The 10,869-nt window shown below is 35.3% G+C and overlaps 1 non-coding gene across 1 annotated transcript; it reads right to left on the bottom strand.

The window, feature by feature from the left end:
- Positions 1 to 962: 962 nt before the first annotated feature.
- Positions 963 to 1,066, bottom strand: LOC131508214 (U6 spliceosomal RNA). Its single transcript, XR_009259922.1, has one exon. It is a non-coding gene; the product is annotated as a U6 spliceosomal RNA (small nuclear RNA).
- Between the last annotated feature and the right edge of the window lie 9,803 nt (positions 1,067 to 10,869).

The following is a 10,869-nucleotide window of genomic DNA, read 5'->3' on the forward strand; positions in this document are numbered from 1 at the left end:
TGGAGACTGAGAAATTAGGAAGTGCCTGTGGTGGCCAGGGAAAAGTTGTGCTACTGGGAGCATATATAAAGCAGCAAGGTCTTTACCTCTTCGCCAGCAATAAATCCAGAGAGATTATTTGTGCAAAGGTCAATTTGGATACAAATTCTGATCTTTGGAGAGAAAAATTTAAAAGCCTAATCCATGGGTACTGAAAGAAAATAGAGGTCCGTCAGTCAAATGTCTAATTTCACAGAAGAGCAAACTGAGACATTCATTTTTGAAAGTATAACTCTCTTGGAGTATCTCTTAATTCTACTTTCTCGGTTCTCAACCTTTATTACTTGCCCTTGGCACAATATTTTGCCAAACTACAAATAAAATGATGTGACTGGCATATAATTATTATAACTGAAGAAAGAACAAAAAAAACCCCTTTATATTACATGTTAACTATGCTTATAAAGAGAAGGTCCTACAGAAAATAAGAATGACTTTCAGGAACTCTGCCTCCCTCCCATACTTTTCAATGTGGAATTTTCCCAAATTAAGAAAAAAAATCTAAAATTTAGAAAAAAATTTAATTATCATCTGAATGAAGTTCTAAATCCGGTTTTCAGATGATTTTTATTACAAAACAATTGTAAAATTTTAGATTTTCTTCTGATTCAAAGATATATACATATAAAATTTGTAAAAGAAAAAAGCTAATAAAGATAAATAAAAGAAAACAATCAGACTCCCAACAGTACATTTTGATGCAGTTTCTCCTATTTATTCTTATGCTTATTGAAACAGTCTTTTTTCTTTTCTTTTCTTTTCTTTTCTTTCTTTTCTTTTCTTTTTTCTCCTCTCCCCTCCTCTCCTTTCCTCTCCTCTCTTCTTTCCTCTCCTCTCTTTTCCTTTCCTTTCCTTTCCTTTCCTCTCCTCTCCTCTCCTCTCCTCTCCTCTCCTCTCCTCTCCTTTTCTTTCCTTTTCTTCTTTTACATATGGAACGCTTCACAAATTTGTGTATCTTCCTTGCACAAGGGCCATACTAAATTCTGTATCATTCCAATTTTAGTATACATGCTGCTGAAGCAAGCACTATTGACATAATTTTCTACATACAGATTTGTAATCTATTCTATAATTTAAACAAAATTTTAGGATAGTTTTTTCTACGTGTTTAATGTTCAATTTATTTTAAAAGGTGCATAAAATTTTATCATGTGGAGATATCAGTGTGTGTGTGTGTGTGTGTGTGTGTGAGTGTGTGTGACCTCCACCTCCATCATTTATTCCAGAATTTTTTCTATTTGAAAGATAAGTTTTAAACATTTTTAGATAAAGTCTTTCCATTAAATTGTAAAGAATTACCTTCTTAGGAGGGATGCTTAGAAGGTACTAACATGCGTAAGGTCCATTTGCTTTCTATACATCTTTCACCAGTTTACACTCTCCCACTAGTGTGTGAGAATGCCTGCCTCACTTCACTCTTGCCAGTAATGAGTCCTATAGACCAAATATTTGACAATAGCAGGCTAGAAAAGTCATTGGCTAATTTAAGAAAGCCAGTTAGAGTAGGAAGCATAAAACTTTTTTATATAAACTTGAAGTGCATATATGTACATTAACTTGCCTGTGTTGATTTAGAGCCAAGGGTTTTGATTTATCTCTTTGCTGTCACCTGTCTTAAATAAACTACATCCATTTTACATCCCTGTAATTTTCAGTTTTTTTTTTAAATGAAGCAAGAAATCAAGGATAGTGACAGAAAACTTCTGACCTTTGAAGGAAAAAAGTTACCTTCATTTTTGTGTGTGTGTTGTTTCATCCAAACTGGTTTTGACCTAAGTTGTATTAGGTAGTTCACCTTTACTCGTTTCAAAGCATGCAATTGAATGGATTAGCTAACTTTTAAGGGGAGGGTAAATACAGCTAGGTGGTCTTCATGATCTTTTTATTTAGTGATGAACATGCCCTATATCCCATTATTTTTGGAGTAGAAACTCCAATGTAGAGTACAGTAAGATAAACGCTAAAAATGATATCCAGAAGGCCTCTTGTCTGTGTTATTGGGCACACAGCACAGTCTTGACTTGGGCAGATGGCTATTGTAAGAGCTTTGAGTCTGTACCTACTGCAAGAGGTATTCTCTTACTTTTCATCATAAATACGTTCAAAACTGATAATATATGTGAATACCATTATTTTCTGTAAAAATACTCTCTGGCACAAAGTTCTATGCATAATAATATATATTAAAAGACACACTGCCCACCTACACTTCATTGTGAAAGTCCGATAAGAGATCAACAATTCACTCTACTTGGAAGTAATCAACTTACTTATTATTCTCTGACATTTAAAAATATTTAAAGGGTATTGCGAATATTGCTGCAATAAACAGAGTGGCTTATATATCTTTTTGGAGTTAGTGATGTGTCCATTGATATACCAGTAGAGAATGAGGATGTAGTGTGTGTATATGTATATATATCTATACATATCTATATATACACATATACATATGTATATATACATATACATATGTACATACACATATACATATCTATATATACATATACACATATACATGTCTATATATACATATACACACTACACAGTCATAAAAAAGATGAGATCATGCCACTTGTGATAATGTGGATGGATCCAGAGAGTACTAATCTAAGTCAAATAAGTTAGAATCAGAAAGACAAACACCATATGAGTTCATTTATATGTGAAATCTAAAAAACAAAATAAATGCATAAACAAACAAAAAGCAGAATCATACCTCTAAACACAGAGAACAAACCAATACTCGGCAGAGGGGAGGGGATGGGGTATTAGGCAAAATGGGTGAAAGGCAGAGGGAGATACAGGCTTTCAGTTACGGAATGAATAAATCACAGGAATAAAAGGCACAACATAAGGAAGATAATAAATAATATTGTGATAGTGTTGTATGGTGCCCAAAGGTAGCCACATTTGTGATGAACAATTTTATTTACTAAAATTATTTAAAGAGATTGCTAATTATTGCCAGGAGAAATGAGAAACTCTATTTTAAAAATACTTTTGCCTATAACCAGAAAGTTTAGATTTTAAGAGTACTTAAAACTTTCTATATTTTACTGCTTAAGCCAGAACCATTCTATTTCTATTTTTTAATTAAAATTCTATGTTTTAAAATCCTTTCTTTTAAGCTGATGTTTATTTATTTTGAGAGCGAGATAGAGACCAAATGCAGTAGGGGTGGAGAGAGAGGGAAACAGAATCCCAAGAAGGTTCCATGCTGTCAATGCAGAGCTGGATGCAGGGCTCAAACTCACAAACCACGAGATCATGACCTGAGCCAAAGTCAAGAGCCAGACACTTAACTGATTGAGCCACCCAAGCATCCCTCTAAATTCTTATATTATTGATCAAGGTTAACTTTTATTGATATATGTGGATATAAAAGAAGAAAAACATAACTTTTAGCATTATATGGATTCAAAAATTTAATATTTAAAAAAATTTTCTCCACTTGTGCTTTATTTGTACTGAAACCCAAATGCTGAATGACTAATTGCAATTATTTTCTCAACAAGATCTTTTAAATATTTTAGGTAACTCATTCAACCACAAAAGAATGACAAGAAAGGTAAGTAGTGGAACTATTTATTCTTAAGCACTTATAAGTATAAATTTCATTATTAATTCCGAATACTTTCTTGTAGCATTTTTCAGAAGATCATCCAGATCTTTCAGAACTTGAAGTTCTGATCGATTTTCTTTTGCCTTATATCTATAGTCTTTTTACTAAGGGACTATCTAAAGTATTATTTATTTTTGTGCATTCTGTTATTCCTGTTAAATGTAAATACCCGAGTAAAATGAGGAAAATGACAGTGCTGAGCTGGCAGGATGCCTGACCATTCCCCTGCAAGAAGTTGCTAGGTATGAGGAGGAACACAGTGGCCAAAAACATGGGCCAAGAGAAATCCCTCTCCCTGGAGAAAGGCCACCGAGATCTGAGTGCTGCAACCAGACTTCCGGGACTGCATCCTACTTCATCCTTAACGATGACCGTGATGGCGGTGACGATGACAATGACCATGACCGCTGGCACTGAGGAACGGTTATTAAACTGCAAGCCCCCAGCTAAAGGCTGTACAGCATTATGCCATCGAGGGTCTCACAGCAACTTTGTGGATAAGACATGGATGAGGAAATTAATGATCGGAAAGACTAAGTACCTTGCCCAGTGTCTCACACGGAGCTGGCGATAGAACCAGAAATCTTCTCATGGATTTTTGAGAACACACTCTTCTCGTTTTTCACTCTCTGTGTCTTCCAGCACATCATCGTCCTCTGCCAGGTTTCAGAAGCTGAAATGCCTCCAGACTTGGTTCTAAGCCCCCTTTCCTCACTCTCTATCTCCATTAAGGTAGGTTCAATGGTTAATTGTGGACTAATAACTTCAAAGTGAAAAAGTCTCCCTCGATTTTATCTTTTTAGCTCCAAGTACATTTATCCCATGGTCATTGTGAAGATAAAATACATAGAAATTCATGACACTTGCGAGTATGTTACCTTATATGACAAAAGAGAATTTACAATTGTTATTAAAGATTTTGAAAAAAGGGAGATTATTCTGGGTTATCTGGTGTGCCCATTATAATTATAAGAGTCTTGATATGAAGGAGGCAAGAGTGTCAAAATCAGAGACAGATGATGGGATGATGGAGGCAGAGCTTGGAATGAAGGGCTTTGAAGATGAAGAAAGCGGCCTGAGCCAAGGAGTACAGGGGGCCTCCAGAACCCAGAAAAGGCAAGAAGGTGAGTTCTTCTCTGAAGTCTCCACAAGGAACACAGCCCTGCCAATACCTTGATTTTAGCTTGGTGAGACCCATTTTGGACTTCTTTGTGTTGTTTTAAGCCACTAAGTTTGTGGTAATTTGTTACGACAGCAATAGAAAGCTTATAGTCTTAGAAACGATAACTTGTACTTACATGCTTCAGTCATATACTACTTAATACGTTAAACTAATGCCAAACAGTAGCTTTCGTACAGTGAGGAACAATTCTTACATCTCAGTTTTGTAAATTCTTTATTATGCTTCTTCTCATGACATTGGCCAACACGTATCCTCTTTTTGTGTGTCTTAAATTTTAATTTTTAAAAGGACATTAACTGGGGCCCTCTGCTGGCTCGGTTGGCTGAGCACCTGACTCGATTTTGGCTCAGGTCATGATCTCGTGGTTCGTGGGATGGAGCGAGCCCTGTGTTGGGACTGTCAGCACAGAGCCTGCTTGGGATTCTCTCTCTCTCTCTCTCTCTCTCTCTCTCCTCCTACCCCACTCATGTGCATGCTCAATCTCTCTCTCAACATAAACACTAAAAACATAATACAAATAAGAGGATATTAACTTATGAAAACTTAATCATTATAGTCTTAAAGTGTTGTAGAATACTTCTAGGAATTAAACTGCTTACATTTCAAAATAATTCAAGGAGAAATGAGATCTTGCAGAGATATTTGTTTGTCAGAACAGATTTTAATTATAACCAGAATGTGAATAGTGAGCAGATTCTCCAGCATATTTAAAAATCACTTGTTCTTGGGGCATCTGGGTGGCTCAGTCGGTTGGGCAGCATGGGTCATGATCCCATGGTCTGTGGGTTCGAGCCCTGTGTCGGGTTCTGTGCTGGCAGCTCAGAGCCTGGAGCCAGCTTCAGATTAAGTGTCTCCCTCTCTCTCTTCTCCTCCCCCCATTGTGTTCTATCAAAAATAAATATACATTAAAAAAAATTTTTAAAGTCAATTATTCTTGTACTTGAAAGTCAATAAGAAAAAGGAGGACTTTAAAACGTGAAGAATTTTGTAAGGAAGATAGTGATAGTGAGAAATTATCAAGAAAAATATTCAGACCCAGAAGAGTCAACACAATATTGAAGGACAAAAACAAAATTGGAGAACTGATGTTATCTGACTTCAAGATTTACTACTACTATAAAGCCACAACAACCCAGAAGGTGTGGTACTGGTGAAAAACACAGACAAATAGGTCAGTGGAACACAACAGAGAACTCAGAAATATATTTACATTCATACAGTCAACGGATATTTCACAAAGGAGCAAAAAGCAATACAACAGAGCAAAGATATTTTTCTTAACAAATGGTGTGGGAACAACTAGACATCCATGTGTAAAAAAAAATCTAGACGCATAATACACATCCTTCATAAAAATTAATCAAAATGTAGCTATGCTTAAATATAAAATACGAAGTTATAAAACTCCCAAAATATAACAGAGGAGAAAAAGACAATACCTGGGGCACAATTCATGAAAGGAATAGTGGATAAGCTGGACTCACTTAAATCAAAACCTCTGCTCTGCTAAGGACAACGTCAAGAAGACAAACCACAGACTGTGAGAAAATATTTGCAAAAGACACATCTGATAAAGAATTATTGTCCAAAATATGCAAAGAACACTTAAAACTCAACCATGAGAAAGCAAGCAATCCAATTTAAAAATGGGCCAAAGACCTTAACAGACACTTTAACAAATAAAATGTAGTAATGGAGAATAAGTACCTGAAAAGGTGATTTACATCGTATGTCATTAGGGAAATGAAAATTAAAACACAAAAAACCCTGAGAAACTCCTACCCACCTATTAGAAGGACCAAAATCCAGAACACCCAGTACCAAATACTGAGGATATGGCACAAGAACTCTCATATATTGCTGCTGGGGATGCTCATAATATAGCCACTTTGGATCACCAGTGTGGTGATTTCTTGTAAAACTAAACTTACTATATGATCCTATAATCATGTTTCTTGGTATTTTCCCAGAGAAGTTGAAAACTTTTGTCCATACAAATATCTGCACATGGATCTTTATGGCACTTGTATCTATAATTTCCAAAATTCGAAAGCAACGAAGATGTCCTTCGGTAGGTGACTTGATAAACAAAATGGTACCTGAGAAATGAGCTATCAAGACATAAAAAGACATGGTGACACTTAAGTGCATATTATTAAGTGAAATAAGCCAATCTTAAATGGCTGCATACTGTATATTCCAACTATGTGACATTTTGGAAAAGGCCACATCGTGGAATCAATAAAAAGATTAGTGGTTGCCCAAGGTGTGTGTCTAGGGGGAGAGATGAATAGTCAGAGCAGAGAGAATTTCTATGGCAGTGAAAATACTCTATGTGACATTGTAATGATGGATATGTATCATTGCACATCTTTCCAAACCCACTGATACAGTGAACTTGAAGGTAAGCTACAGACTTTGGATGATTATGATGTGTCAATGCAGGTTCATTGTTGGTTAAAATGTACCATTCTGGTGAGTGATATTGATGATCGATCAGAGAGGCTATACAGGTATGGGAAATCTCTTTACTTCCTTCTCAATTGTATTTTAAATCTAAAACTGTTCTAAAAAATTAAATAAAGAAAAAATATTCATGGAAGAATTTATTTTTCAAAGTCTTCTGAAATAATTGTCCAGGAAAAAATTTTAATGTTTCTTATTTTCATCCTCTAAAAGCAATTGAGATGTTTGGTTTTTTTTTGGGGGGGTGGGGTGGGGGGGTAGCTGAGTTGTAGTTCTATCCATACAAGAAATAGCAAGCCATAACCCAGAAGTTTACTTCTAGCCCTATGATTAGATCCAATTTATATGTAATGGAGATTTTACATCAATTAACACCTAGTGCAGAATGAAAGCAATTTTTATAATAAATGTATTTATTTATTGTGATAGAGAGTGCACATGAGCAGGGGAGGGGCAGAGAGACAGGAAGAGAGAGAATCCCAAGCAGGCTCCATGTTTTCAGTATAGAGTCTGATGTTGGGCTCCATCCCACAAACTGAGATCGTGACCTGAGCTGAAATGAGTCAGACGCATACCCAACTGAGCCACTCAGGCTCCCCAAATGAGAGCAATATCAACTTGACCTCCACTCTGTGAATAATTTTAAAAGCAGAATGATTTAAATGTTAAAACCAATTATTGGTGTTACTTAACCCCAAAACATCATATAATAGGTAGTGGCTTAATGATGAAAGCGCGCAAAATAAAGCTGACCAGATACATGAGTTTTTAAAGTTGCTGGTGTATAAAGCTTCTGGCTTCTGTACACAAATTAATTACAGTTATTTGTCTGATATATTTGATTCATTAGTGGTACTTACAGAATTATGTATTTTTATGATTTAACAGGGAAAAATCATCCCGTTTCAATGGATAAATTCTTACTCACCTTCATTCTCTAAATACACTAAAGTAGTGAAAACATCCAGCTACTTTAAATAATGGATTTAAGTTTTTTGCAATTGTATTAGAGGTGAATGAGCTTCTGTTTCTAAAATTGCATATACTGCTTTCTTACATTTCCCCATTTATATTGAACGTGTTTGTGTTAAAACAACTTATTATAGTTGAGCAATAATTGCTTTGAAGACATAATCTGAGATTAGACATTTTCAATTAAATATGAATTTTCAGCAGGAACAAATTATTCAAAATTGATTAAATAGATATGATATTAACTTTTACTTCTCAATTTCAATCCTTCATTAAAAAGCATGTGAAGAATTACTAACATAAAAATACAAAACATATCTGTACACAAGAACTTGAATTTGTATTCATACACACGCATGTAGATTTGTATATGCCAAATTTATGTATAAAGTTACATAAATACGTATGCATGCAAATGTGTTTTATTTTAAATATACAAAGAATTTATAATCAAATAATCACTAGTCAAATAAAAATACTTGATAAGTACAAAATTAAACAATATTGATGTATTCAAGTGTGCTCATTGTTCTTATAATAATTATGACCTGCATGACACTTAGTTTCCCCTATGTCATAACTCCTACATTTATAATATTTTAATTTTTTAATTCTCTCAATAATTACAAGAAATATATTAAAATATAGACTGGATTTAAAAAAATAATTAGAAGGCAATAAAGAAAAGATCTGAAGAAAAATGTATCAAATACATAAGTATCTATCTTCCTTAAAATATCTGCATCATTCACATATATAATAGAAAAGCAATCAAATCAGTAGACAAATGAACAGAAGACACAAATGAACAGTTTATAAATACAGAATTTGTTTTGACCGTCCTCAAAGAAAGAGAACCATACGGGCACTTGGGTGGCTGAACCGGTTCAAGTCTGACTGATTTCAGCTCAGGTCATGATCTCAAGGTTTGGGAGTTCCGGCTCTGGGTAGAGTTCTGTGCTGACAGCATTGTGTCTGCTTGGGATTCTCTGTTTCCTCTCTTTATGCCTCTCCCCCACTCATTCTCTCTCTCTCTCTCTCTCTCAAAAAAAAAAAAAATAATAAAAACAAAACAAGGAACAGAATCCTAGTAAGATCATTCAGCCAAGCCAAGTTTCGCCCATGAATTTCTAGCAGTTGTCAGGTGGCAACATAAAACACTGTTGAAGGTTCATGTTTGTGGTAACAACTTTCCATTTCAGAGTCATCAGAGCCTTACTGTTGTTGTGGTAATGAAAAAGGAAGTAAGCACATAGCAGAGCAGGTAGCTTTTCTGGTAATTTGGCTTTTGCTGTTGTTTTCCAGCTTAGAGACTGTTGGTAAGCAATGCCAGATACCCATACACCATTGCCCATTGCTACTCTACATTTTCAAAGACATTAGTAAATATTAGTGGCTTCCAATGGGAATAATAATTCAATCAAAATAAGCCAGATCCTAAAGCTATTTCTTTATTTGGTGAATTTTCCAGAGCTTCTAAAACTTCTCTTCGAGCAGTTTTAACATTCAACCTTACATAAAGTACTTCAATAGCTTAGCTTACCTTTCCATTGAGCGTATGTTTCACTGTCAGTTTGGGGAACAGTAAAAAAATTAGTTATTTGTTACAAATACCTGTGATGTGCCAGACACTGTGCTAAATGATGTACCTGTATTATTTCATCCAATCTTCCTAGTAGTCCTATAAGGCAGGTACATACACAATTTTATTTTATTTTATTTATTTATTTTTTTTTGCCAATGAAGAATGTGACGCATAGACTGCTCAAATTTACACAACTGGCAAGTGTAGAGCTGGACGGTCAGATTCCAGATCTGACACACCATTGTAGTCCTCTGGTACCATGAATCCACTCGTACAAATAGAAAAACTATTCAAATAGAGGTTTGGTGAACTTCATCAAGAGTCAGGCCGAGTCAAGCCAGTTCTTAAGACATCCGTATTCCAGTGCTCACATTCTTAATCACTACCCCACCCCCCACCCCCTCTTAATTTAGGTATTCTTCCCTGGGAAGAGGAATTAGTGACCAAGCTAGCTTGTAATGCTAAGACACATTTAACATTTCCGAACTAATCACATCAGTTTGTTCTGAATAGAAAAATGAACAAATATCTGAATTTCTTCCTCTGGGATACCCTAAGAGAAAGACTTCTTGAAATGTTTTTTTTTATTAACTTTTTATTAATGTTTATTTCTTTTTGACACAGAGAGAGAGAGAGATAGACAGACAGAGCATGAGCATGAGAAGGGGAGGGGCAGAGAGAGAGGGAGACACAGAATCCGAAGCCAGTCTCCAGGCTCTGAGCTGTCAGCACAGAGCCTGATGCAGGGCTCAAACTGTGAGATCATGACCTGAGCTGAAGTCAATGCTTAACTGACTGAACCACCCAGGCGCCCCTGATATGTTTAAAAACAAAACAAAACAAAACAAAACAAAACAAAACATAGAAACATCCTTAATTTTAAGTTTACTTATTTATATTAACAAAGTTAATCACACCTTCAAATTTAAACCCTGTTGTCACAGGTTCAGAATTATTTCCCATGCATTGTTGTGCCAAAAATTACATGCGGAAATTTCT

Source organism: Neofelis nebulosa, chromosome 3, assembly GCF_028018385.1.
Source record: "Neofelis nebulosa isolate mNeoNeb1 chromosome 3, mNeoNeb1.pri, whole genome shotgun sequence".
Classification (NCBI taxonomy): Eukaryota; Metazoa; Chordata; class Mammalia; order Carnivora; family Felidae; genus Neofelis; species Neofelis nebulosa.